The sequence below is a fragment of the Engystomops pustulosus genome, chromosome 1, assembly GCF_040894005.1.
Source record: "Engystomops pustulosus chromosome 1, aEngPut4.maternal, whole genome shotgun sequence".
NCBI lineage: Eukaryota > Metazoa > Chordata > Amphibia > Anura > Leptodactylidae > Engystomops > Engystomops pustulosus.
The window spans coordinates 190,747,664-190,773,923 of record NC_092411.1 but is presented as its reverse complement, the minus strand read 5'-3'; the positions used below and the strand labels follow the sequence as shown (position 1 = coordinate 190,773,923).

At 41.2% G+C, this 26,260-nt stretch overlaps 1 protein-coding gene across 4 annotated transcripts in view; it reads right to left on the bottom strand.

Annotated features, from left to right (window-relative positions):
* ARHGAP24 (Rho GTPase activating protein 24) overlaps positions 1-26,260 on the bottom strand; it is a 473,550-nt gene that overhangs the window by 97,619 nt on the left and 349,671 nt on the right. Inside the window, exon 1 of one of the 4 annotated variants that reach the window (XM_072116112.1) lies at positions 19,861-19,879. The exons of the other annotated variants lie outside the window; for them this stretch is intronic. The gene's annotated coding sequence lies outside the window, so the exon portion shown is untranslated. Of the gene's footprint in view, positions 1-19,860; positions 19,880-26,260 lie in introns of those variants that run through there. 4 annotated transcript variants of the gene reach the window in all.

Here is a 26,260-nt window from a genome sequence, read left to right as displayed (position 1 = left end):
CTAGTAGTAGATTAAAGGTGCTGCAGTTAAAACTATGTTAGTTGGATCTTGGCATGGAGCTGGCGCTCCGCTGCCGGGCGAGCTTTCGCCAATCCAAGCCCCTGTCTCTAGGCTACTCCCCAAACAGCACTTCTAAGAACCTTTTGTATAAGATCAAGTGTAGTAGCGTTCTTATAAGTTTGGGATATGGCGGGTGAGGGGAATGTAAACATCTGCGCAAGAAGCGCTGAAATAATATCCGTAAATGGTAAAAGTTTGCCAGTATATTTTGAGGATTACACAGCAGGGTGGTGACAAAGTTAACAAGTTTGCTGTGGAAGCCATGAAAACAACCCAAAATTCTGCCTGACACAGCACGTTTGATAAGGCGGCCATGTATGCAGGCAGTGAACTAGTAGTAGATTAAAGGTGCTGCAGTTAAAACTATGTTAGTTGGTTCTTGGCATGGAGCTGGCGCTCCGCTGCCAGGCGAGCTTTCGCCAATCCAAGCCCCTGTCTCTAGGCTACTCCCCAAACAGCACTTCTAAGAACCTTTTGTATAAGATCAAGTGTAGTAGCGTTCTTAAAAGTTTAGGATATGGCGGGTGAGGGGAATGTAAACAGATGCGCAAGAAGCGCTGAAATAATATCCGTAAATGTTAAAAGTTTGCCAGTGTATTTTGTGGATAACACAGCAGGGTGGCGACAAAGTTAACAACTTTGATGTGGAATCCATGAAAACAACCCAAATTTCGGCCTGACACACCTCGTTTGATAAAGGGACGTTGTATGGAGGCAGCTATATGGACGACTTTTGGAGGTAGCAATGGAGACAACGTGTGGAGGCTGCTAAGGAGACAATTCAATTTGGATAGTGCCTGTATGTGGCAGTCCAAAAAAGTTTTCAAACCAGAGGAGCAGGTAGGTGGCCCTCCAGAAAAATGGAATAGATTGAGTGCCTGTATGTGGCAGTCCAAAAAAGTTTTCAAACCAGAGGAGCAGGTAGGTGGCCCTCCAGAAAAATGGAATAGATTGAGTGCCTGTATGTGGCAGTCCAAAAAAGTTTTCAAACCAGAGGAGCAGGTAGGTGGCCCTCCAGAAAAATGGAATACATTGAGTGCCTGTATGTGGCACTCCCAAAAATTGTTTAAAACAGAGGACCGGGTCGGTGGCCCTCCAGAAAAATTAAATGCATAAAGTACTATAGCTAGAGGCAGTGGGCCCTGTCAAAAAATAGCCAGTTTCCTCTGCTTTACTGTACAAAGAGGAGGAGAAGGAGGAAAATGAGGAGGAGGAGGAGTGGATAAATTATTCAGGTTGAGCTTCCTTCACCTGGTGGAGATTGGAAATTAGGAGAAATCCAGGCTTTATTCATATTGATAAGCGTCAGCCTGTCAGCGCTGTCAGTCGACAGGCGTGTACGCTTATCGGTGATGATGCCACCAGATGCACTGAAAACCCGCTCGGACAAGACGCTAGCGGCAGGGCAGGCAAGAACCTCCAAGGCGTACAGCGCCAGTTCGTGCCACATGTCCAGCTTTGAAACCCAGTAGTTGTAGGGAGCTGTGTGATCATTTAGGACGATGGTATGGTCAGCTACGTACTCCCTCACCATCTTTCTGTAAAGATCAGCCCTACTCTGCCGAGACTGGGGACAGGTGACAGTGTCTTGCTGGGGTGACATAAAGCTGGCAAAAGCCTTGTAAAGCGTACCCTTGCCAGTGCTGGGCAAGCTGCCTGCTCGCCTACTCTCCCTCGCTACTTGTCCCGCAGAACTACGCACTCTGCCGCTAGCGCTGTCAGAAGGGAAATACTGTTTCAGCTTGTGCACCAGGGCCTGCTGGTATTCATGCATTCTCACACTCCTTTCCTCTCCAGGGATGAGAGTGGAAAGATTTTGCTTGTACCGTGGGTCCAGGAGAGTGAACACCCAGTAATCGGTGCTGGAATAAATTCTTTGAACGCGAGGGTCACGGGATAGGCAGCCTAGCATGAAATCTGCCATATGCGCCAGAGTACCAACGCGTAAGAATTCACTCCCCTCACTGGCCTGACTGTCCATTTCCTCCTCCTCCAACTCCTCCAACTCCTCTTCTTCTGCCCATACACGCTCAACAGTGAAGGACTCAACAATGGTCCCCTCTTGTGTCTCGCCAACATTCTCCTCCTCTTCCTCCTCATCCTCCTCCACCTCCACCTCCTCCGATATGCGCTGAGAAACAGACCTAAGGGTGCTTTGGCTATCAACAAGGGAATCTTCTTCCTCCGTCTCTTGTGAGGAGCGCAAAGCTTCCGACTTCATGCTGACCAGAGAGTTTTTCAACAGGCCAAGCAGCGGGATGGTGAGGCTGATGATGGCGGCATCGCCACTGACCATCTGTGTTGACTCCTCAAAGTTACTCAGCACCTGACAGATATCAGACATCCACGTCCACTCCTCATTGTAGACTTGAGGAAGCTGACTGACCTGACTACCAGTTCTGGTGGAAGTTGACATCTGGCAGTCTACAATCGCTCGGCGCTGCTGGTAAACTCTGGATAACATGGTCAGTGTTGAATTCCACCTTGTGGGCACGTCGCACAACAGTCTGTGAGCGGGCAGTTGGAGGCGGCGCTGCGCTGCCCTGAGAGTGGCAGCATCTGTGCTGGACTTCCTGAAATGCGCACAGATGCGGCGCACCTTCGTGAGCAAATCAGACAGATTGGGGTATGTCTTGAGGAAACGCTGAACTATCAGATTTAACACATGGGCCAGGCATGGCACATGTGTCAGTCTGCCGAGTTGCAGAGCCGCCACCAGGTTACGGCCGTTGTCACACACAACCATGCCTGGCTTCAGGTTCAGCGGTGCCAGCCACAGATCAGTCTGCGCCGTGATGCCCTGTAATAGTTCTTGGGCGGTGTGCCTTTTATCGCCTAGGCTCAGCAGTTTGAGCACCGCCTGCTGTCGCTTAGCGACGGCACTGCTGCTGTGCCTAGAGCTACTGACTGATGGCGCCATGCCCACGGATGGTCGTTCGGAGGAGGAGGTGGAGGAGGGGTGGGAGGAAGAGGAGGCATAGTAGGCCTGAAACACCTGGACCGAGGTAGGCCCCGCAATCCTCGGCGTCGGCAGTATATGACCAGCCGCAGGGTCAGACTCGGTCCCAGCCTCCACCAAGTTAACCCAATGTGCCGTCAGCGATATATAGTGGCCCTGCCCGGCAGCACTCGTCCACGTGTCCGTGGTCAGGTGGACCTTGTCAGAAACGGCGTTGGTCAGGGCACGGATTATGTTGTCTGACACGTGCTGGTGCAGGGCTGGGACGGCACATCGGGAAAAGTAGTGGCGGCTGGGGACCGAATACCGAGGGGCGGCCGCCGCCATGAGGCTGCGAAAGGCCTCGGTCTCTACTAGCCTATAGGGCAGCATCTCCAGGCTTAGCAATCTGGAGATGTGCACATTAAGGGCTTGGGCGTGCGGGTGGGTTGCACTATATTTGCGTTTCCGCTCCAGCGTCTGGGGTATGGAGAGCTGAACGCTGGTGGATGCTGTGGAGGATCGTGGAGGCGACGATGGGGTTTTTGTGGCAGGGTCCTGGGCAGGGGGCTGACTATCAGCTGACACAGGGGAAGGAGCAGTGGTGTGCACGGCCGGAGGTGAACGCGCTTGTTGCCACTGAGTGGGGTGTTTAGCATTCATATGCCTGCGCATACTGGTGGTAGTTAAGCTATTAGTGGTGGAACCCCTGCTGATCCTGGTTTGGCAAATGTGGCACACCACAGTCCGTCGGTCATCCAGTGTTTCCTTAAAGAACCTCCAGACTTCTGAAAATCTAGCCCTCGCCGCAGGAGCCCTCGCCACGGGAGCTTCACTAGTTGACACATTTGGCGCTGATGCACCAGCTCTGGCCCTACCTCTCCGTCTGGCCCCACCACTGCCTCTTCCAACCTGTTCTGGTCGAGGACTCTCCTCCGTCTCAGAAGCACTGTGTTCACCCGGCCTCTCAACCCAGCTTGGGTCTGTCACCTCATCATCCTCCGATCCCTCAGTCTGCTCCCCCCTCGGACTTCCTGCCCTGACAACAACTTCCCCACTGTCTGACAACCGTGTCTCCTCATCGTCGGACACCTCTTTACACACTTCTTCCAGTACGTCAACAAGGTCATCATCACCCACAGACTGCGACTGGTGGAAAACCTGGGCATCGGAAAATTGCTCATCAGCAACCGGACAAGTGGTTTGTGACTGTAGGAAGGGTCCAGAAAACAGTTCCTCAGAGTATGCCGGTTCAAATGGCAAATTTTGCTCGGAGGGGGCAGACTGGGGGGGAGGAGGCTGAGGTGCAGGAGCTGGAGGAGTGCCGATTTCGGTGACATGGGTGGACTGTGTGGAAGACTGACTGGTGGACAAATTGCTCGAAGCATTGTCGGCAATCCACGACATCACCTGTTCGCACTGTTCTGGCCTCAACAGTGCTCTACCACGAGTCCCAGTAACTTCAGACATGAACCTAGGGAGTGTAGCTCTGCGGCGTTCCCCTGCTCCCTCATAAGCAGGTGGTGTCTCACCCCGCCCAGGACCACGGCCTCTGACCCCTGCAGTAGTTGGACGCCCACGTCCCCGCCCTCGTCCTCTACCCCTAGCCCTCGGGTTAAACATTTTGAAAATGAGAGTTATAACTTTATTTTTTTTTTTAACTTTTTTTTGTGTTTTTTTTGTGTGTGTGTTTTTTAGTTTTTAAAACCAAACGATGCTATCCTATTGCTATGGCTATTTTCTAGCCAAGTATGAAAGCACACTACTATGCCAGATGAGATGACGCTGAGTTATGAAAAAAATAAACGTAAAATAAAAAAGGAAATGGCAGACTGTGCCTAATTGAAATACAACCCGGGCCCTAATAAATTTTCCCACTTCGTTCTTTGCGATGGATATCTGCGTCACTAAGCGCAAAACACAGTGGTCGCAAGTCTCACTACAAATTGCTCCCAATTTGCTAGTAGATGCACTGCAGCAACTACAGCCACCAGCAGATCAACCAGAAATCAAATATATATAACGCTACTGTAGGCGTAAGTAAGCCGTTTGGATTCTCCTATGGCTATTTTCTAGCCAAGTATGAAAGCACACTACTATGCCAGATGAGATGACGCTGAGTTATGAAAAAAATAAACGTAAAATAAAAAAGGAAATGGCAGACTGTGCCTAATTGAAATACAACCCCGGGCCCTAATAAATTTTCCCACTTTGGTCTTTGCGATGGATATGTGCGTCACTAAGCGCAAAACACAGCGGTCGCAAGTCTCACTCCAAATTGCTCACAATTTGCTAGTAGATGCACTGCAGCAAGTACAGCCACCAGCAGATCAACCAGAAATCAAATATATATAACGCTACTGTAGGCGTAAGTAAGCCGTTTGGATTCTCCTATGGCTATTTTCTAGCCAAGTATGAAAGCACACTACTATGCAAGATGAGATGACACTGAGTTATTAAAAAAATAAACGTAAAATAAAAAGAAACTGGCAGACTGTGCCTAATTGAAATCAAACCCCTAATAAATTTTCCCACTTTGGTGTTTGAGGTGGATATGTGTGTCACTAAGAGCTAAACACAACGGTAGCAAGTCCCCCTGCTAATTCCTCACAATATGGTACTAGCTGCACTACTAGTGCCAGCAAGCCCAGCCACAAGCAAATAAAAAAAAAAAGTATAACGTTATTGTAGCCCTAAGAAGGGCTGTTGGGTTGTTGTAGAATCACTCCTGCCTAACAGTAAGCTAATAGAACACCCTAACGCTTTCCCTGACCAGCAGCAGCTCTCTCCCTAGCGGCATCCAGACAGAGAATGATCCGAGCAGCGCGGGCAGCGGCTAGTCTATCCCAGGGTCACCTGATCTGGCCAGCCAACCACTGCTATCTACGTGTAAGGGTACCACGTCATGCTGGGTGGAGTGCAGAGTCTCCTGGCTTGTGATTGGCTCTGTTTCTGGCCGCCAAAAAGCAAAACGGCGGGAGCTGCCATTTTCTCGAGCGGGCGAAATACTCGTCCGAGCAACGAGCAGTTACGAGTACGCTAATGCTCGATCGAGCATCAAGCTCGGACGAGTATGTTCACTCATCTCTAAAATATACTTTAAGCATCCATATAACTATGTTTAATATTTGACACTAATATGTTCCAATAAAAATAACTAAATGTCGCATGAAGTGCAAAACACTGACAGGAGGACAGAGCATTGACCTGTGTGTTAGACATTTGGCTCCAGTTATCTAGATCTCGTACAAGAGGCTTTAGAGCTGCCAAATATGTGAGTGTAGAAATTATGAAACAGATATCACTAGTAAACTATGTAATAAATATCACAAAATGAATTATGTATCATAAATGTATTAATGTAAACTGCAGTAATATAATACCAGTATAATTAAAATTACGTTGCCATTATATGTAGTGGTGTTGTGAGTAAGTAACTTGGACTGCTGTGGACTGAAACCATATCATCTTTAGTGAGAAATTCAGGTTCTTTGGGCTTTCTGGGATTCAACCACGGTTGCAGTTGCAAGGATTTCACTCCTAATATTAATGTGAGTGTCAATTTCCTAAGTGCAGAATATACAGCTGGGGTGCCATTTACTGGGTCCTTAAAATATAAGCTAATATGTAATTAGTTGTTATTTATGCTGTTGATATACAATGTAATGAGGAATTAAAATGATGCTTGCCTGTGGCGGTGTAATGGCAGGCCACAAACAAGGACAGAGAGCTCTGGCACTGTGACCCCCAATCTGTCCCTACCTACTTATTGGGTCCCCCCTAAACGGAGGTCAATAACTGGATGATTTCAAGGAGCAAGCAATTACAGATCCACAGTGTTAACTCTTGCAAGAAAGAATCAGTGAGGGGTGTGGCAGACATGAGGTCAGACAGCCATAGAACCTAGTTCAGACTGCAGGAGGACGTAAAACTCAGTGTCTACTAATCCTACCAGCATGGTAGACAGCAGGCGCAGACGTGGCAGGCGGATTAAAAAAAATATTAATTTCTTAATTTCTATAAAAAATTTGGTACCATATAATCTATGAACATTGTATCCAAGTTATAGTGGTGTACACCAAGGGTGTTTTTTACTACCAGTTATATCCATTTCTAGGCAGCACAAAACATTACTAGAACTTCATTTTGATTGCACATTTTTGCCTAATCACCAATACATTCAGATTTGTTATTTTCTACTTTCTGTATGCATTATGGATGCGGTAACACATACACAACTATTTAAGACTAGGAAACAGACTGCTAGGATGATCTCCCTTACCCAGACATGTCAGTTAACCATTTATGGTGAAAGAAATACAGAGATATATAAATATATGTATATTTTAATAGTGAAGTAATATCCCACATTCTGATATCTGACTGACATTTGTATGATCAGTATCTAAATAATCATCATAAGAAATGAAAATAAATGGAAGCTGTAATGAATTATAGTCACTAACAATTAAGAGGAAGCAGATCAATAAATAATTCAGAACCAAACTTATCTACATCCGTGCCACCTCAGCAAAAGTAAAGTGAATTTATTTGATAGATGAATTATGGATCTCTCTGACCTCGGAAATGACATTGGCTTTTTTTTCTGTACAACAACATCAGTACAGGGAAAATCAGAATATAACATTACAATTTTAATTTACATTTGCCTTATATGTTCTCACATTTGTACTATATGTAAAATATATGCAAGTTTTCATTGTGTGTTCCATTCAGCACTGCAATGGAGTTTTCCATGGATCAGTCCTAGGAAAACGTCTACTTCTTAGGTGGAAGAAGGAGAGCTATGAGCTAGATTTCCCATCAGTTATGAAAATATTAGGTTTGATGCAGCATTTTTTGTGCTGAAAAACTCGGCTTATACACGAGTATATACAATACTTATCTCACGTTGCATATCTCACGATTGTATGTAAAACTCATCTGACCTCCTCCTAAAATATCTTAAGCAAATGCATGGGCAGACACATCACCCCCCCCTCCCCGCCTCGTTCTCTCAAACTCCCTATTACCATACTTTGCATGATGTTAATTTGACATGCTTTACAATTTTCTTTGTTATCCTCTCATTTGATTTACTACATCTAGTGTATTAACAAAGCTCTTTATAAAGTCAAAAAGACAGGAACAAAACCTGATACAAAGAAAACAGTAAACATTGAATTTATGACAGACAGACATACAAAGAATACATTGAATAAGCACTATTGTTTAATTACAGTGATTTTCCAATTAAAATATATTACTGCTTGAATCCTGCAAAGTAGAAGAAGAAATGTACACATATTAAAACTTTCCATGAATGAATAGTGCAAGTACTTTGTAATATATCATACATGGGTAAAATGCATATTTCTTCATTTACTTTGGATGTTGTCATTCTTCCCTTTCCTTTCTAATCTGATTTTCTCCCTGGATTTCAGCAAGCTGGACAGAAACTACAGAGGTAACTTACGTATAAGCTATATGAATATGGAAGGGAGAGTTATGATTCACTGCAGCCAGATCTCCTCCCAATAGACATGCATTTCTCATATACATATGCAAGACAATGGGGCTCATTTACTAAGGGTCCGTGGCGCATTTAACAGGGTTTTTTGACCTACGCGATCGGATTTAGGCACAATCACTCCGACTTTCATGCAACCCGGCGGATTCGGACTACGTGCGGGATTTAAAATTCAAATTGTGTTGCAAGACATGCACTTACAAGCACCGGGAAGAAGAAGGTGAACTTCAGCAGGGAAGTGACAGATGCAGGAAATCGGGCACACGAGCTACGTGAATCGCGCCTGACTTCATCTTCGTCAGACCGTCCAGATCGGGGATCGTGACAGGACCGGCTTAGTAAAATTGCCCCAATGATTTCAAAATTTGTTGAAAAGTGGGGAACCTTTTAACTTACCTTTTGATTTTTCTGCAGGTCACCTGTGCCGTTTGCGTGAAGGTCACCGCTGAGTCCTGCATCTGGTACAGCTGTGACCTTTCCTCAAAGTTGGGTAACCCCACTAAGATTCATCTATAGTTTTACATCAGATTATACATTTAGAATAAGGTTCAGTCCATAATCTGTTCATTATAAATATGCCTGCAAACTGATAATTTGCCAGTGCATTGACCTTTAACAATCCAGCTGTATTTGTGGTATGTTGGAATAGAGTAGACATAGTCTAGTCAGTACTAGCTGCTTTTAAATGGCAGAGCACAGTAAAGGTCTTCCTTCTGTCGATTTATGATTCAAAGGTCTGACGCTTAAGACAAGACTTCTTAAATATTTTGGTTGCAGCAGGGTTGTGATATTTGCTAGATGTACAAGGCAGCTGCTAAGCCACAGTGCTGAGATAGAAAAAATGTCATTTGGAGAGCTGATAGTCTTTATGTGTTAGTCATACTTTAATATTGCTAAAGTTATGTTAGAAGGAAGAAGATCAATTATTTGATTCACTACAAGCACTGGCAGATATTATAGCAATGCACCACAATTCCCTTTATCTATAGGTACCTAAAGGCAGTGATAATAGAAAACAAAAATAAAATGTCTGCTAGGAATGTAATCCTTTATCCGTTGATTTTAAAAGACGTTTAGTCAGTGAATCCAAGCCAGCTTCTTTCAATCTACATGTAAATTGGAAAAGGCTCAGTCAACATTGCTGCTTTATTCTGCTTTCATCTAAGTTACATTACTGTAGTAGCTATTCTGTGAATCTTGTACAAGGAATGGCATGAATGTGTATGTAAAACTGCAATGGTAAACAGGGTGTTAGAAAGCCGTTTCATTCGCCATAACTTTCTGCATTGAATGACTGGATGCAAAGTTTTAAAATCACTCCTGACTTATGAAAGCTCTGGACTTAAAAAAGGATATCCTGGTATGACTGATTTGGCAAGCTCTGTGCATCCCTGTGTAATCTGTGTGTGCTATATAAATAAAGGAATTATTATTAATTATTATTATGTTATTCTGATGGCCCATCTTCATGATAGATTAATTTAGAGGGGTTTCTTCTGGAGACTTTCCAACAAACAACCAAGATATTGGAAAAGTGCCAAATCCAGCATATCCTCAGTTCAATTTTCTGAACATAGAAGAGTAGATTGACAATGCACTTGAAGGACAACTTGCCCATATAAAAAACCCTGCAAAGTTTTGCTAGTTTTCTTAAAGGGGTGGCACCAACTTCATAAGGTATTCCCATCCACAATAAAGGGGATAACTAGCTGATTAATGAGGGTCCAACTGCTGGGACCCCCCACTGATCAAGAGAACGCAAGCCCTGCATTTCAGAGAACAGAGATCCCATTCTAACTTATGTGTGGAGCATACTACCTATGCCTTTCCACTTCAGGGTGCAGCGTTCCACTCCATTCACTGACTATGGGAGCGGTTGGGGATAGGTGCACTGTGCTTGTCAATTTTCATAATTCCCATAGAATTTAGTGGAGTGACAGGGCTTAAAAAACTTTATTAGCTCAGTCCTCAGTATATTCTGAAGGAAATTGTTCTAATATGGAGAAATTACAAGCCACATATTCTAGTCTGTGAGTATTGTGCAGCCTCAATTACAGGGAGCACGCTGTGATAATCATCCTATCATTTCAGCTGCGTGTAATGGAATAAACATGATATCTATTCAGCACTTGAGTAGAAATCCATAGAGAATTGGCCGTGATTGCATCGTTTGTATGTATGTAGAAATACTCTAAATTCCATCAATGAGACCTTACACTGATTGTACAAAAACTACAATTTATGGCTTATCACTTCTGAACAAAAAACTCACACATATGCTGAGCATATATAATAATCAAGTGTAATAGATATAATATTGACATTATATTATGTTACATTGAAATATGTGGATAGATAGCTAATTCAGTTATTATTTACAATTAGGCAGATCCACAGCAGAAGAAGCAGCATATTCATATTGGACATACAGGAGATATTCTTATATTTCTGAAGTGGAGTTTTTTTCTGTATCAATCATATACATGTATCTTTAGTAAACATCTGTTTACACCGAAGGCATTGTTCCCAATGAATGTGTAACGGATAGTGCAATCTTCTATCTAATGCAAATAATTGAATAATCCAATCTATAGACAAAATAAACTACGACAGATGATCAGGTTAAAGAAATTGGTATTGGAGACTCTATGTATTGATGGGAGAAGAAATGCATGTTCTTCTAACAGAACTCCTGCTAGGACTAACTCTGCAGTTTTGTTCTCCTGCCTGAGCACCACAAAAAGATGTACTGTGCTAGGCTTTTGATTGGAGCTCGGCAGCCTCTCTCAGCGTGGATTGTATGTAAGGATTGCTGGAGGGCAGCTGCAATCAGCTTATGGGACAGTTCTGGGCACTTTATTTATACCTGTCAATTCATATTATCTTTACCTTTGTTAGCATTATTTTCCTATACTGTGCACTTATCCAGGGTATATCAGTTGTTTAGCGCAGGGCTGGCAAGTAGGTAGGGATAGATGTTGTGGGAAGTTAAGGGCTCACACTTCTTCATTGCCTTGACATCTTCAAATTCCTGAACCCGCTTAATGGTAGTGAAAGTTCATTTGCATTGTGTCTGCAAAATGTCATCATATTAAGTAGATGTGATGCCATATGCACAGGTAGATTGGCTATAATAAGGTCTGGATAGGAGATTGGCACATTAAGATATATTAAGACAATGATACAAAGGTTACAAATGATACAAAGGTATACGGAAGGAGGTTAGTAGATGCAGGGATATATATCATCAGAAGGTGACATATGGCATAGCAACATCCTCAATCCCTAAAAAAAGACGATTTGATGGCGCAGTTCCACTTGGTAAAAGGGAATATAAAAAACAATCCGTTTCGCACCTCGGAACTGGGTACTTCATTGGGTGCTTCAGGTCCAAAGGTCTTAGTATTGGTCTCACCAAAACGGATATAAAAACACATAGTTTTTTATTTGTTTGCTTTAACGAATAAATAGAAACTTTGAAAGAAATCTGCACCATCATTGAATCGTCATTTTTAGGGACTGAGGTTGTTCCTATCCCCTATGTCATCTTCTAAAATATATATCCCTGTATCTACTAACTTCCTTCTGATCAATATTCCCCCCCATGTGGACGTTACCCAAGGGAGAGGACAAGGCTGCAACAAGCTAAATCCTCTAACGTTGATAAGGGTTTTTTTTTTCTATTTATCTAGCAATAAAGCAGCTCCAAAAGATGGGAGAGATATACAGACCTACTGTTTGATACATTGTTAGGTAAAATATGAAAAAGATACTGGGTGGGGGGGGGGGGGGGGGCATTCACTGTTTTAGTACAAAAACATTTAATATTTGCACCCAGCATCGCCTGACAGAACACCTGGACTATTATGTTTATCAGGCAGCAATCATTACGTGGGTGTATTGGAACAGAACAACACATGAAAAGAAAATTACTAAAACCAAGGAGTGAAAATGCCTCTACTCATTTTTTGGCTATTGCTTTTGCTCCTTCACTGAAGTATCATTTATATTAGCTATAAAAGCAGATTTCTTGTGTATATGAGTACATGCCTGATAAAAGCGTATTCCCATGAAGACAAAATTTTTAAATATACTCAGGATAATAAAGTAACATATTCTCTAATTCACTGATATTAACACGCATTTCACATATATCAGTTTACAATTTTGGTTGCCCCTGGTTCCAAGTGTAAATCTTCTAACTATGGTCGGATTCTTCTTATGAATAGCTTCTCTTGTCTGCATGGCTGTAATCATTTCTGCCCCCTGCCCCTCATCCTCCATTACAAAATCAGCTCAGACACAGGCACATCCTGCCAGCAAGCAGCATTATGCAGAGTTTACTCTACTATCTACAGACAAGATAAGGTCTTTGTAGGAGAGGAAGGGGAGGCATAGCAGAGCTGATTGCTTTTGTCTGTGTGTTGTAGTAGCGCTGGAGTGTGTCATTGTGTATATATCCATCTCATGACTCTTTAATCTATGACTTTTTAATCTATCTTTTTCTTTGTGTCATAAAGAATATTAGAATGTTCACAAGCTAAAAAATGCAGATGAACCTGTACCCTGATCTATTCTAAGCACAATGTCAGTACAAAGCATTTCCTAGCACAGATCATGAAGTGTCTGCTTAGAGAATCCCCGCTCACACACTGGAAACAGCAAAACAGAAATAAAACTGACTAAAATTGCATAGTAAGGGGTTAAAAATTATCTTTATTGTGTAAACATCACTAGGGGATTAAAATTTGAGAAATTTCTTTCATGAGCATGTTCTGTTAAGTCAAAACAGAACTGAACTTTTTGTTTAACTCTTTGGGGCTGTATCAGGGGCATTACTATAGTTGTAGCAGCCCTATGGGGCCTGCAGTGTCAGAGGGCCCTGTAATCCAACTTGCACACCAAAGAATGGAGCTTGTGCACCATTTTATATATATACTAGTATGCTCATTGTACAGCATATACAGTATACACTCTATATGTGTCTTTATATATGTGATGTGTATATGCTGTATGTGCATATGGTATATGGTTTTTATATGTCGTATGTGTGTATATATGCTGTACATCTGGATATGGCACTGCATATGAGTGTATAAATGTGTGTATGAGTAAAGAATTGTATGTGTATGTATACAAGCATATATAAATATGTGTGTGATTGTAACTCATGTGTGAGTATACAAATATGTATATTTTCTATGCCAGAAGGGGGCCCATTCAGAAGTCTGCTTTGGGGCCCGTACACTCCAAGTTATGCTCCTGGGCTGTATAATTAGTGCAGGCCCAAAAGGTGAATTATAGAACAACAGTTGAGTTACTTTTATACCAAATTACTACTAAGAACTCCATGAATAGTTTTCTATTAGTTCATGAACATGTGCTACTTCATTTTATAGATAGATGGACACCACATGTAGTGAGCCTTAATGCATGGACTCATTTCAAGAAATTTTCCAAGACTTGACAGTTTCTATGAACTTGTTGACACAGAAACACCCATATTTCAGTTTTATTGAACTGATGTAATCTTGAGAAATACACTACAGCAAATGTGTCAGAATGTAACATAGAAGCAACCAAAAATCAGACCAAATAATATGCTGTTATTTTCACTTGTAAATGAAACATTGTATTAGTTCAAGTGAAAATACTGTGCCTTTATGTAGCAAGTATGTGAAAAATGTGGCATTGCCAGACAATAAGAGCTGCCCCCATATGTGTGTACAGTGAGTGTGATGTCTTCATAAGTAGGTAGGTGAATGTGAAGATGTCAAAACAGCCATTGAATACTCCACATGTATCTGTAATTCAATCAGATATTCCTGGACTGATGTTCAATGTTAAAGGGGCTGTCCGGAGTATGGAAATTATTTACACAGTGATGTCAAAGTAAAAAGATAGTAAAAACATGTCACAGTGCAATGATATCATAAATGAATAATTTTGGAAAAAAAAATATAATGCATGCCACCTTCATCACTAATTTCTCTCTATATGATTTGATTTGGGCCACTTAGTTGAGGGGTCCTATAGTGGCGTGTTTGCCAACTACCCTGGTATTTATGCCTGGGTTCGGTCAAAATAAATAAAGTAGTTGCCTTAAAAAACATATATCTTTCACAACTCTCCAATGACCAGGATTAAGATGATGTCTGTCGAAACACGTAGGTCTGTCGATGCTATGGCATTGTATTCCTGCTGGCTCTTTATCTTTTTAACTGGATTTAATAAATTTCATGCTTTTTAGATTTTCTGTCTTTGAGTGCCAATGTCACTTTAGTTGGACCACTCTCTAATGGGTTTGGGAAGCCCAAGTTTCTATTAATCAAAATACAACCCAAATATCGTAATACAATTCCTACATAATTTACTTTGATTTTCATTATATAAACAGTAATTATTATTAATAAAAACTGTGGAAAATGTAAACTGGCTCCCCATCAGAATGCAGATAGATGTACACTGACCGAGGCAACCTGAGCCTAGAACTGAAGGATGCCTATATTTCCATCATCGTGTGAAACATACTTCCATTCTTATTCTCTTCTCAGCACTTTCCCTAGCCTGAGGCCTTGCTGCTAGTGTCTCCCGTGTATGCTACATCACGGAGCAAGAAATGGATGGATAAAATAAATATTCCTCCATTGAGGCAACAAGGGGATGGCCTTCAGCTATTAATGAGCTAAATGCCTAAAAAATACTGACTGTATTTATAACACAACATTTATGCTAAGGTCATGTTAGATAACCTGCATTTTTCTTGCTTTCTCTTACCATAGGAATAACACTGATGAAAGGTCCACTGTGTCTCAAAGGAGTCTGTGTAAAATGTGTCTTATTTTCCACTGTCACCTCAGCTGTTTTTCAGCAACATCACCTGACAGCAGTATCTGGAACATTTAGTAATTGTGGCATGTGGGATTCTATAACGGAGGTCTGGCTTAGACAACTTATGTAGCATGTCCTTAAAGAGGACCTGTCAGCTTGCCCCCATCTCTATTGTACAGGTCACACATCGTAATCATATTGCTTATTCTTTTCCCTCAGGTACAAGCACATCAATATTATAAACAGAAATATAAAAAATTGAATAAAAACATTTTGAAGAATTTATAACAAAATTCAAGTATAGACCAACCCGAGTATAAGCCGTGACCGTTAATTTTAACACAAAGAACTGGAAACACCTATTGACTAGAGTATAAGCCAAGGGTGGGAAATGCATTGGTCACAACCTCCCAGTATATAACCAGCAAGCCTCCTGTAGTGTATAGCCTGCCAGCCCCCTGTAGTGTATAGCCTGCCAGCCCCTGTAGTATATAGCCTGCCACCTCCTGTAGTATATATCCTGCCAGCCCGCTGTAGTATATAGCCTACCAGCCCTCTGTAGTATATAGCCTGTCAGCCCCCTAGTATATAGCCTGGAGCCCCTGCCCCCAATATAATCAGAATTGTCTGAGAGCAGAACTGTTCTAGTTGTCCATGGCAACCAATAAGAGCTAAGCTTTTATAAACTAAAAGCTGAGCTGAGCTCTGATTTACATGGAAAGCTAAAACAGTTCTACTCTCTGAAACTGCTGATAAATATCCCTCAAGATCATTTTAGCAATGTACATAGTATGATACATCCCCCCATAAAAGTTCTCTTCTTAGGATGTGTAGTCTTCAGGTAATTATTGCAGAAGTTTGCACTTCAGAGCTGCTGTTTCTTCAGCTGTGAAGAGGTTATAATGTTAGACACATATATTGGAGGTTTTGTATGAGTGGGTTTAGCCCAGGGGCTTAACTGCAGCAGCAGCCAAAGCAGCTGCTCTGGGGCCAACAGTGTCAGTGGCCCCCAGCATCTGGGGTATATCATGTGAATATGCTGTATAGGTGGGATATGTATAAATCATAAATGTATATGCATGTATATACATTAATGTATATGCATATGTGATGTATATGCTGTGTATATGGTGTATATAGACTGCATGTATATTTTTAAAGCAGGGTAAGCGGGGCCCTTTCAGTAGTACACTATGGTACCCTCCCCTCCTAGTTACACCACTGGTTTAGCCTGTCCCTTGCCTTGGTGTGCTCAAACACCCCTTATACATGTATGATGCTTGCAGTTATTAGCCTGGAGGTGCACAGGGGTAGGAACACCCCATACAACATATCGTTCTGGGATCTAATTTGACCTCTTCCATCTCCGTTTCATATAAGGCTGCTAGGAAAAAAAACTTAGAAAATTATATTATTTATATTGATAAAAAATCTTACAAGAGGAACATGGTGACATAAACTGTGAGGCTGCTACTTAAAAAAACTAACATTGAAAATACTTCTGGGTGATGTAGTCTACCCATTCCATTAATTGCCAGCCAAACCTTGTTATGTCTTTGCTGTACATTATTGCCCCAAAGTGAAAATGATATTCCCTCTGTGGTCTGACTCATCATTTTATTCTACTTGGGGCAGAAGTGTATAAACCCATTCTGATATAAAGTTAAACATTCATTGTCTTTAAAATACTACAGGATCTGTTATAAAACATTGTTTCTGCAATACAGTTTAAACATATTGCTAAGTTTTTGACCTCTTTTTGAATATTGGCATCACATACCCTAGTTCTTTGTCACATATGTGGTAATATAGGGATAAGGGTCTATGACATTACCTTTCTTAGAATTCAGGGGTGTATGCTATCTGGACCTTGGGGTTGTTTAGTTTAATCTTTAATACAGGTAACATTTATTGCATTTGGGGTTGGGGTCAGATATATGGACAATCAGGAAGTACACGCCTGTCGTTTGGCATTGCTTAGCGTAATGTTTTTAGGATTTATCTTTATTCTATTTAGGGCTTGGTAGCTTTATAACTTTTTTATACATCTTGGCATATTACCAACTCATATAAGCAGACCAGCCAGTTGTTGAAATATTCCTCCATAACTTTAAGCCTTGAGGTCTGGCTAACCATTTCATAGTTATATTTCAATATCTAACTCAAGTAAAGTATGGGGGCATTGCTGGAACCTATGAAGCGTGTAGGAGCATAAAAATGATGTTTGCATAATTTTTTCATTCTAGTTTTCATTTTCATGCAGCCAACACTGTAGAAAACATTGATTTCCAAAATATGATTAGACAAAGTACATACTTTATGTTGAATGCCATTCAGCAGGCAGGAAGATTTAGAAGAAATTTGCCATTTACTTATCATCACAAAGATGAGTTTTTCAGGAATTGTCTACCATATATTACAGTTTTCATCTGATCTAAACTGGATTTGGACATTGTATCCAATTCTTCATTGATAGTCAGGGGCAGATTAAGACTGCCATGGGCCCTGGGCTGTATGACTGTTGTAGCCCCTACAAATCTGGAATCACTTCCTACATATTGTTCTAGACCAGTGGTCCCCAACCTTTTTGTACTCGGAGAGTGGCTGCACCCAAAATTTATATCCAGGGACCAGAACCATGGTCTCTGGAAAAAAATGGTGTGCCCACAAAATACGGTAACCTATATCTAACAGCAACCCCTATAATGTTTCATTGCTAGCAGCCCCCAATCTAACATGCCCCTTTTCTGAGAAGAGGAGTCTCAGAGGAAAGTATAAAAAAAATTTTAATTTTAAGTGCTTTTGGCCGCGGCCCAGGAGCGGATGCTCTGCGACCTGGTCTTGGACCGCCGTCCGGTGGTTGGGTACCACTGTTCTAGGCTCAAGCTTCTTGGGGAATGGAGGATACATCCCTTCTGCTCGCTTTCAATCTGTGGTTCAAGACCTTTGAAGGACCTTCTAAGGTCTTGAATTGGCTGTTGTGTAGATGTCTATTGAGAGCAGGAACAGATGTACAAAAATGTCTTAGGTGAAGGTCCTTCTCAGTATAGATTTTTTGGGGGGGGCTTAGTCCCAGGCTACCATCCAAAACACCTATATAATCCACTACTGTTGATAGCAAGATAAAATATTTTACTGTTTACAATGCACATTAAGTTCATTTTATAGCATGCAGAAGTCACACAATAATAATAATAATAATAATAATAATAATAATAATAATAATAATAATAATAACAATAATGTTCAGTGTACCCAAACCACAAAGTTCGAGTTTGTGCTGAACTTTGTGGGTTCAGTCCTCTAGACCAGACTATTAGAACTCTTTAAACTGATGTGGCCCTCCACCACTAGCATGCTGGCAGAGCAGGGTGTTCCATTTTAGGGGAGGATCATTACACACCGATGACGTCATTAGGGAGCAACAACCTTCCAAAAAATTGCAGAGAATGGCATTGCTGACATATTGGTGTGCACACTTCTGCAATGATTTAAATGCCACTGATGACTTTGCCAGTGGCATTAAAACAGTTAACACTGTTGCGGTTCAGGTGTGGGTTTAGTAACCGGACCAGAACAGATTTTTTTATAAACAAGGCTCACTACTACTAATAAGAAATCTATATTGCCATCATTTTCTGCAGAACTTTACAATCATTAGGTACATATAGAAACAAAATAAAACATTATAGAGTTAAAACAGTAGGAGTAAGGGTCCTGTTCGCAAATTCTTACAATTTTTGAAAAGGAAGGGTTACACCATAGGAATAATTACTTGTACAATTGTCCAGCCATTCTTTATTATTTCATAAATAAATAAATAATGCTACTGAATGAACTAGTCAAGCTGTATATAGGTATATTACATAGAAATGCAGAGCTCATAGGATTGGATGGTCAAAGTTACATATGGTTGAGGAATGTGATAGGTCTGCTTGAAGAGATGAGGGTTAAGGGGGCGTTTGAAGCAATTGAAGTTAGTTATTAGTCTGATAGTATGGGGTATGGCATTCCAGAAATTAGTGGCAGCTCAAGAGAAATCCTGGAGACGAAAGTGGGAGATTTAACTTAAAGAAGAAAATAATCTTAATAATCTTAAATCCTTCACATTCCGTGACAAATCTACTTGTATGGCGCAGAGGTGCGGGGGTTGTATGAAAGGGGCTCACAGGCTGAACCCTCTTTACACACATTTGGGGTTTGCAGGTTATTGCTCTGAGACTGTTGTTTACTGCCCCGAGACCCGAGGCGGTCTGGTCTCTACAGATTCGTTACAATGAGCCAGTGGCTCATTGTAATGAATTCTGTGCAAAAATGCCATATACTGCAATACAGTAGTATTGCAAAATATGATAGGAACAATCAGACCATCTAGGGTTAATGTACCCTAGAGCGTCTAAGAAATAGTAAAAAAAAGTGTAAAAAATAATAAAATATGTAAATCACCCCCCTTTCCCTAGAAGTGATATAAAACGGAATTAACATTAAAAATCATGAATACCTTAGTTATTGCCGTCTCTCAAAATGCCGATCTGTCAAAATATAAAAAAGGGTTATTGACAACGGTGAACCCAATAACAGAAAAGAGCGCCCAAATGTCCAAAATAAAAAATGTAAAAATTTTATAAAAAGTCATAAAAATGTTACACAGTCTTCAAAATGAAAATCAATGAAAATGTCAGCTCATTTAGCAAGAATTGACATCTCACACAGATTCGTACACCATAGTATGAAAAAGTTGTTAGCGTCAGAAGATTCTTCTTTTTTCGTACATATTCGTTTTTAAAATGTCTTAAAGCGCAATAAAACCTGTATAAATTTGGTATCACCATGATGATACCGAACAAAAGAATACAGGCGATCCCCTACTTAAGACCACCTGACTTACAGACGACCCCTAGTTACAAACGGACCTCTGGATGTTGGTAATTTATTGTACTTTAGTCCTAGGCTACAATAAACAGCTATAACAATTATCACAGGTGTCTGCAATTAAGATTTATTGTTAATCCTGGTTCTTATGACAACCCAACATTTTTAAAATCGAATTGTCACAGAGACCAAAAAAATTTTGCCGAGGGTTACAATAATAAAGTACACAGTTCCAACTTGCATACAAATTCAACTTAAGAACAAACCTGCAGATCCTATCTTGTACGTAACCCGGGGACTGCCTGTAAAGCAGAAGTGTTATATGTAGCACACAGTGAAAGGCCACGCGAAAGTGACGCTTATGTGTTTTTTTGACAATTTCACCACATTTGGAATTTGTTTCCAGCTTTCCTGTACATGGCATGGAATAAAAAATGATGTCACTGAGAAATAAAATTTGTTACACAAAAAATAAGCCATTTAAACAGCTTTGTACATGGAAAAATGTAAAAGTTATGGATTTTTGAAGTTAGAGGGGTTAAACTATGATTTGTTATCCAGGAAGGGATACAGAAACTGACTTCCTGTCCACCCAAAAGACACGGGATCAGTCTAAGAGTCAGATTGCTAGCCACAAGACACAGCTGAGTACAAGAAGTGAGGTAAGAAGATTACCATCACCATAATTTCATTCATCAATCATTCTATCATGCCCAGGAAATTTTTAGCATGGTGGTAGTTCTGTGGTTACAATCCAGCTGACATGTTTCTCATTAAATATAGTTACTTAGTGAGGATAAAAAACAGGTATATTAAATCTTGTGGAACTACAAAAATATTTGTTACATAATTCAGTAAAATTTTAGTAGTTTTAAAACAAGTTTTTACTGGATGTGAAACATGGTCATTTCGTGATAGCAGTTTTGGATGCAAAGTCACGCTTTGGGTCTGTTCAATATGTACTTCTGCATTAAGTATCTGGTCTTCATAAATGTATTATTTATAGACGTAAGATTGTATTAAATTAAAAAATGTATCCAGTTTGGCCTAATTTAAAAATTAAAATGTGTCTAATTGAAATTGAGTGGAAACGGAATCTGATGATATTATTAGGAGCTCGGTTAAAATAGTAAAGTAAATGTTCCAGTTGTATGCCTCACATGGATGCATCAAGCCTTTACTCAATGTGGTTTGCATTTTGGGTAAGAACTCCAATTCCTTGTTAACCCCTTCCCGACTAGTACGGCGTGCGCCGGGTCCCGGTGCATGGAGAGGGCTCGCGGGCCGAGCCCTCTCCATAGCTAGTAAGTCTTTGCTGCATATTGCAGCAAAGGCTTACCGGTAACAACCGCGATCGGTGCTAGCAATGCTGCCGCCATCTTGACGCTGATCGTCGCACCCCGATTACGTCACGGGGAGCGGCGATACGTCGCCATGGTAGCCTCGGGTGTTCCGGCTACTTCGTTTTAACCCATGCATTACAATGTGCTAATTGCACATTGTAATGAATGGGGAGTAAAATCCACATATACTGCCATACAGTAGTATGGCAGTATATGATAGGATGAATCAGACTACCTAGGGTTAGAGTACCATAGGGAGTCTGAAAAATAGTAAAAGTAAAAATAAAAAAAAGTTTAAAAAAAATTATAATAAAAAAACCTAAAAATTCAAATCACCCCCCTTTCCCTAGAACTGATCTAAATATAAATAAACAGTAAAAATCATAAACACATTAGGTATCATTGCGTCCAAAAATGCCGAATCTATAAAAATATAATAAAGTTTTTTCACTGCGTTTAACACCGTAACGGAAAATAGCATCCAAAGTCGAAAATAGCATTTTTTTGCCATTTTGAAAAATATAAAAAAATTAATAAAAAGTGATTAAAAGGTCACACAGTCCCAAAAATTATAGCAATGAAAACGCCATCAAAATTCACAAAAAAATGACACTACCCATAGCTCTGTACACCGAAGTATGAAAAAGTTATTGGCGCCAGAAGATGGCAAAATAAAAAAAAATATTTTGTACAGGAGGTTTTAATTTTTTGAAATGTATGAAAACATTATAAAACCTATACAAATTTGGTATCCACGTGATTGTACCAACCCAAAGAATAAAGTAGACATGTAATTTGGGACACAGAGTGAAAGCTGTAAAATCCAAGCCCACAAGAAAACGTCGCAAATGTGGTTTTTCACCATTTTCACTGCATTTGGAATTTTTTTCCCGCTTCCCAGTACACGCCATGGAATATTAAATACCGTCACTATGAATTGCAATTTATCACGCAGAAAATAAGCCATAACATAGCTCTTTATGTGGAAAAATAAAAAAGTTATAGATTTTTGAAGTTGATGAGTGAAAAATGGAAGTGAAAAAACTAAAAAAGGCCAAGTCGTTAAGGGGTTAAACCAAATAAAAATGAACAGGATAAAATTCATAAAAAAGTCTATAAAGTACATAACTTTAAGATCCAATATCCCAACATTTTTTTTGTCTTGAAGAGCTAATCTAAATAGGGTCACACATATCTGGACAGGCTTAGCCAAAAGAAAAATTAGGGAAGGACACATTTGTTCCTAATAATATTATTGCTTTATTGACTATTTTGGGGATAAATACTGTTTGAAATCAAATTTTACATATTTAGCAACAAAACCCCCTATATAACCAACCCATTTTCAAATCTGCACCCCTCAAACTATCAGAAACAGCATTTACAAAGATTGTTAACCCCTTGAGATCTTCATAGTAATTGAATCAAAATGGCGGTAAAATTTAGAATGGTCAAATTTTGTCGGTTATACGTTCATTTAGCCCTAAAATTTACACATTTCCAAAAGATAAAAAAAAGAGAAAACTCACCATAAAATTTGTTCTACAATTTCTCCTGAGTGCAGCGACCCCCCACACGTGCCCGTTACTTGTGTTATGGGGGCACAGCGAGGCGCAGAAGGGAAGGGTCCTGCAGCTCCCAGGATTTTAGTTTTCTCGTTGCCCCCTTTTGAAGGCTATAAAATTTTCGCTTTTCCGTTATTTGGGCCATGTGACGCCATTTTTTTTTGTGGTGACGAGATGCTTTTTCCAGTGTTACCATTTTGGGGTTGGTATCACCTATTGTTGAAAATTTAGGAACTTTTTTTGAGGTCATGAGTAGAAAAGCATCAATTCTGTACTGGATTTTTTACTCTTTTTTTTTTCGTGTTCACCGTATAGCCTAATAATCCTGTTATCTTTATTCTATGGGTCGATACGATTACGGGGATACCAGACATGAATATTTTTTCTTATGTTTTACTAAATTTGCCAAATAAAACCCTAATGTGGGGAAAAATCTATCATTTTTGCATCGCCGTCTTCCAAGTGGCATAACATTGTTACGTTTTTGGCTACAGAGCTGGTTGATGGCTTGTTTTTTTGCGGGACATGTTGTTCTTTGCAACAATATCATTCTGGAGTACATATGTTTTGTTGATCACTTTTTATTGCATTTTAAGTGGGATATAATAGGTAAAAATCATAATTTTTGGCGGGTTTTTAACGTTTTTTTTTACGGTGTTCATCATATGGGTTCAATAGTTATTTAGTTTTATTCTATGGATTGTTACGGACGCGATGATACTATATATGTGGGGTTTGTGTTATGATTTAGACTTTTTTGAGCGTTATATGTCTCTTTATATGTTTTGGGGCTTATGGGCATTTTTAGTGATTTATAAAGTAATTTTTTATTGAAAAACATTTTTTTTTAAATTTTTTTACATGATCCACCATGGGATATGAACAAGCAATCATCTGATTGCTTGTTCTTGATAATACTCTGCAATACTAATGTATTGCAGGGTATTAGCAGTGCCAGCCTATGCAAATGCATAGGCTGACACTTTGCCTTTAAGATGACGTCACAGACGCCATCTTAAAGGCAATGCCTTCAGGCTTCTCTGGGGTCCCGATCGGACCCCAGAGGAGCCAAAACAGCGATCGCCCCCCCCCCCCCCGAAAACGGTGCGGGGAGGGGGGGGCGATCGTGGGGTAAAGACCCCCAGAAGGCATGTTAAATGCCGCGGTCGCGTTGACCGCGGCATTTAACGGGTTAAACACCCGCGATCGGAGCCCACTCTGACCGCGGGTGTTAGCCGGGGATGTCAGCGGTAGATTACCGCTGAAATCCCGCGGCTAACGATGCCGGTTCGGCTGCTGTACAGCGCTGAACCGGCATCGTCTCTGCGCAGTAGCTGTACTGCGCTGAGCGCTATTCGCGGGACTCAGCGCAGTACAGCTACGGCGCAGAGCGGCAAGGGGTTAAAATATCCCTGTTGGTCGCACTAAAGCACAGCACACACAGACATACATTTACACACTCAACACTGCATCATCCATCCACATACACACTCAACTTTGCATCATCCAACCACATACACACTCAACTCTGCATCATCCATCCACATACACACTCAGTTCACCTATACACAGTCAACTTTGCATCACCTATACACACTCAACGCTGCATCACCTATACACACTAACACAGAACCACACACACATATACATACACACACATACTTCCCCCATTTCCCTTCTTCTTACCCTGTCCCAGGGCAGCATGGCAGTATGAGACCTGTGGTGATGTAAGAAACATGTGATCAGTCACATGATTCTGACATCACCGCAGGTCCTGGACTTGTAGGACATCGGGGAGAGGTGAGAGCAGTACGGAGGCTCCTCTCCGGGAGATCGGGTGCAGCTCTATATCAGGGCATCACCCGATCTCCATTACAGCGGTCAGGAGGGTCTGGCAGTGCTGGATCCTCCTGACCTCTGGTCTATAAGACGCAGCCACTTTTTAGCAAGATTTTTTCTTGCTAAAAGTGCGTCTTATAGTCCAGAAAATACATTGAGATTTTACAACTTCTCATGGGTGACTGAAAGTTACTGTCTAGCCCTAGGCAAAATCTCTCCCCAGTATAAAAGTAACTTGATACACATTTAATACAGGACACATTTCATACAGGGAATATTTTGGTTATTAATTCTATTACTGCTGTGAAGTATAAGTAAAGGGCAGATAATTATTTTCCATTTCCACTTGGACAAGATAAACAAAAGGGAATAAAACTGTACAATTATTTACATCAATTATATTGCACACCATATCCCGAGTAACTATTCATTAGCGCTTAAAAGTGAAAAATCTTTGTAATCTGAAGTATAGATGTCAGACAACGCCACGGGAGAAGTAAAGTAATTAGAAACCCACTATGGAATTGAAAAAATCTATGTGCACAATATAAATTGCAATTTCTGCAAGAAAGAGAGGAATTGGTTACATCAATTTTCAGGCTCAGTGAATATTAGGAAGCACACAGAGAGTTGAGAAGTGTTATATTAAGGTGCACTGAGGCATCATGCTCTTTTATGGTCTTCAAGTTGTCTTCTTCTTAAGTTTGTATTAACCGTATATACTTGTGTATAAGCCGAGTTTTTCAGCACAAAAAATGTGCTGAAAAATGTCCCCTCGGCTTATACACGAGTCACAAGTTAAAATACAACACTTAAAAAATCCTTAAAAAATAATAAACTCATATACTCACCCTCCGGTGGCCCGGCGCTGCTCCCCCGATGTCCGCGCGGGTCCTCTTCTGGCTTCCGCGCCCTTCTTCTTTCCCCTGTACATTGCGCTGGGCGCCGCCATTGCTCTCTCCCGGGCGCCGCTGCTGACGTCATACTAGGCGCCGCCCGGGAGAGAGCAATGGCGGCGCCCAGCGCGATGTACAGAGGCCGGCGCGGATGCCATAAGAGGCCCCGTGCGGACATCGGGGGAGCAGCGCTGCAGATCAAGGCCACCGGAGGGTGAGTATACTTCTGGGGGCAGGCTGGGCAGTGCTGTATACTACTGGGGGCAGGCTGGGCACCGCTGTATACTACTGGGGGCAGGCTGGGCAGCGCTGTATACTACTGGGGGCAGGCTGGGCAGCGCTATATACTACTGGGGGCAGGCTGGGCAGCGCTGTATACTACTGGG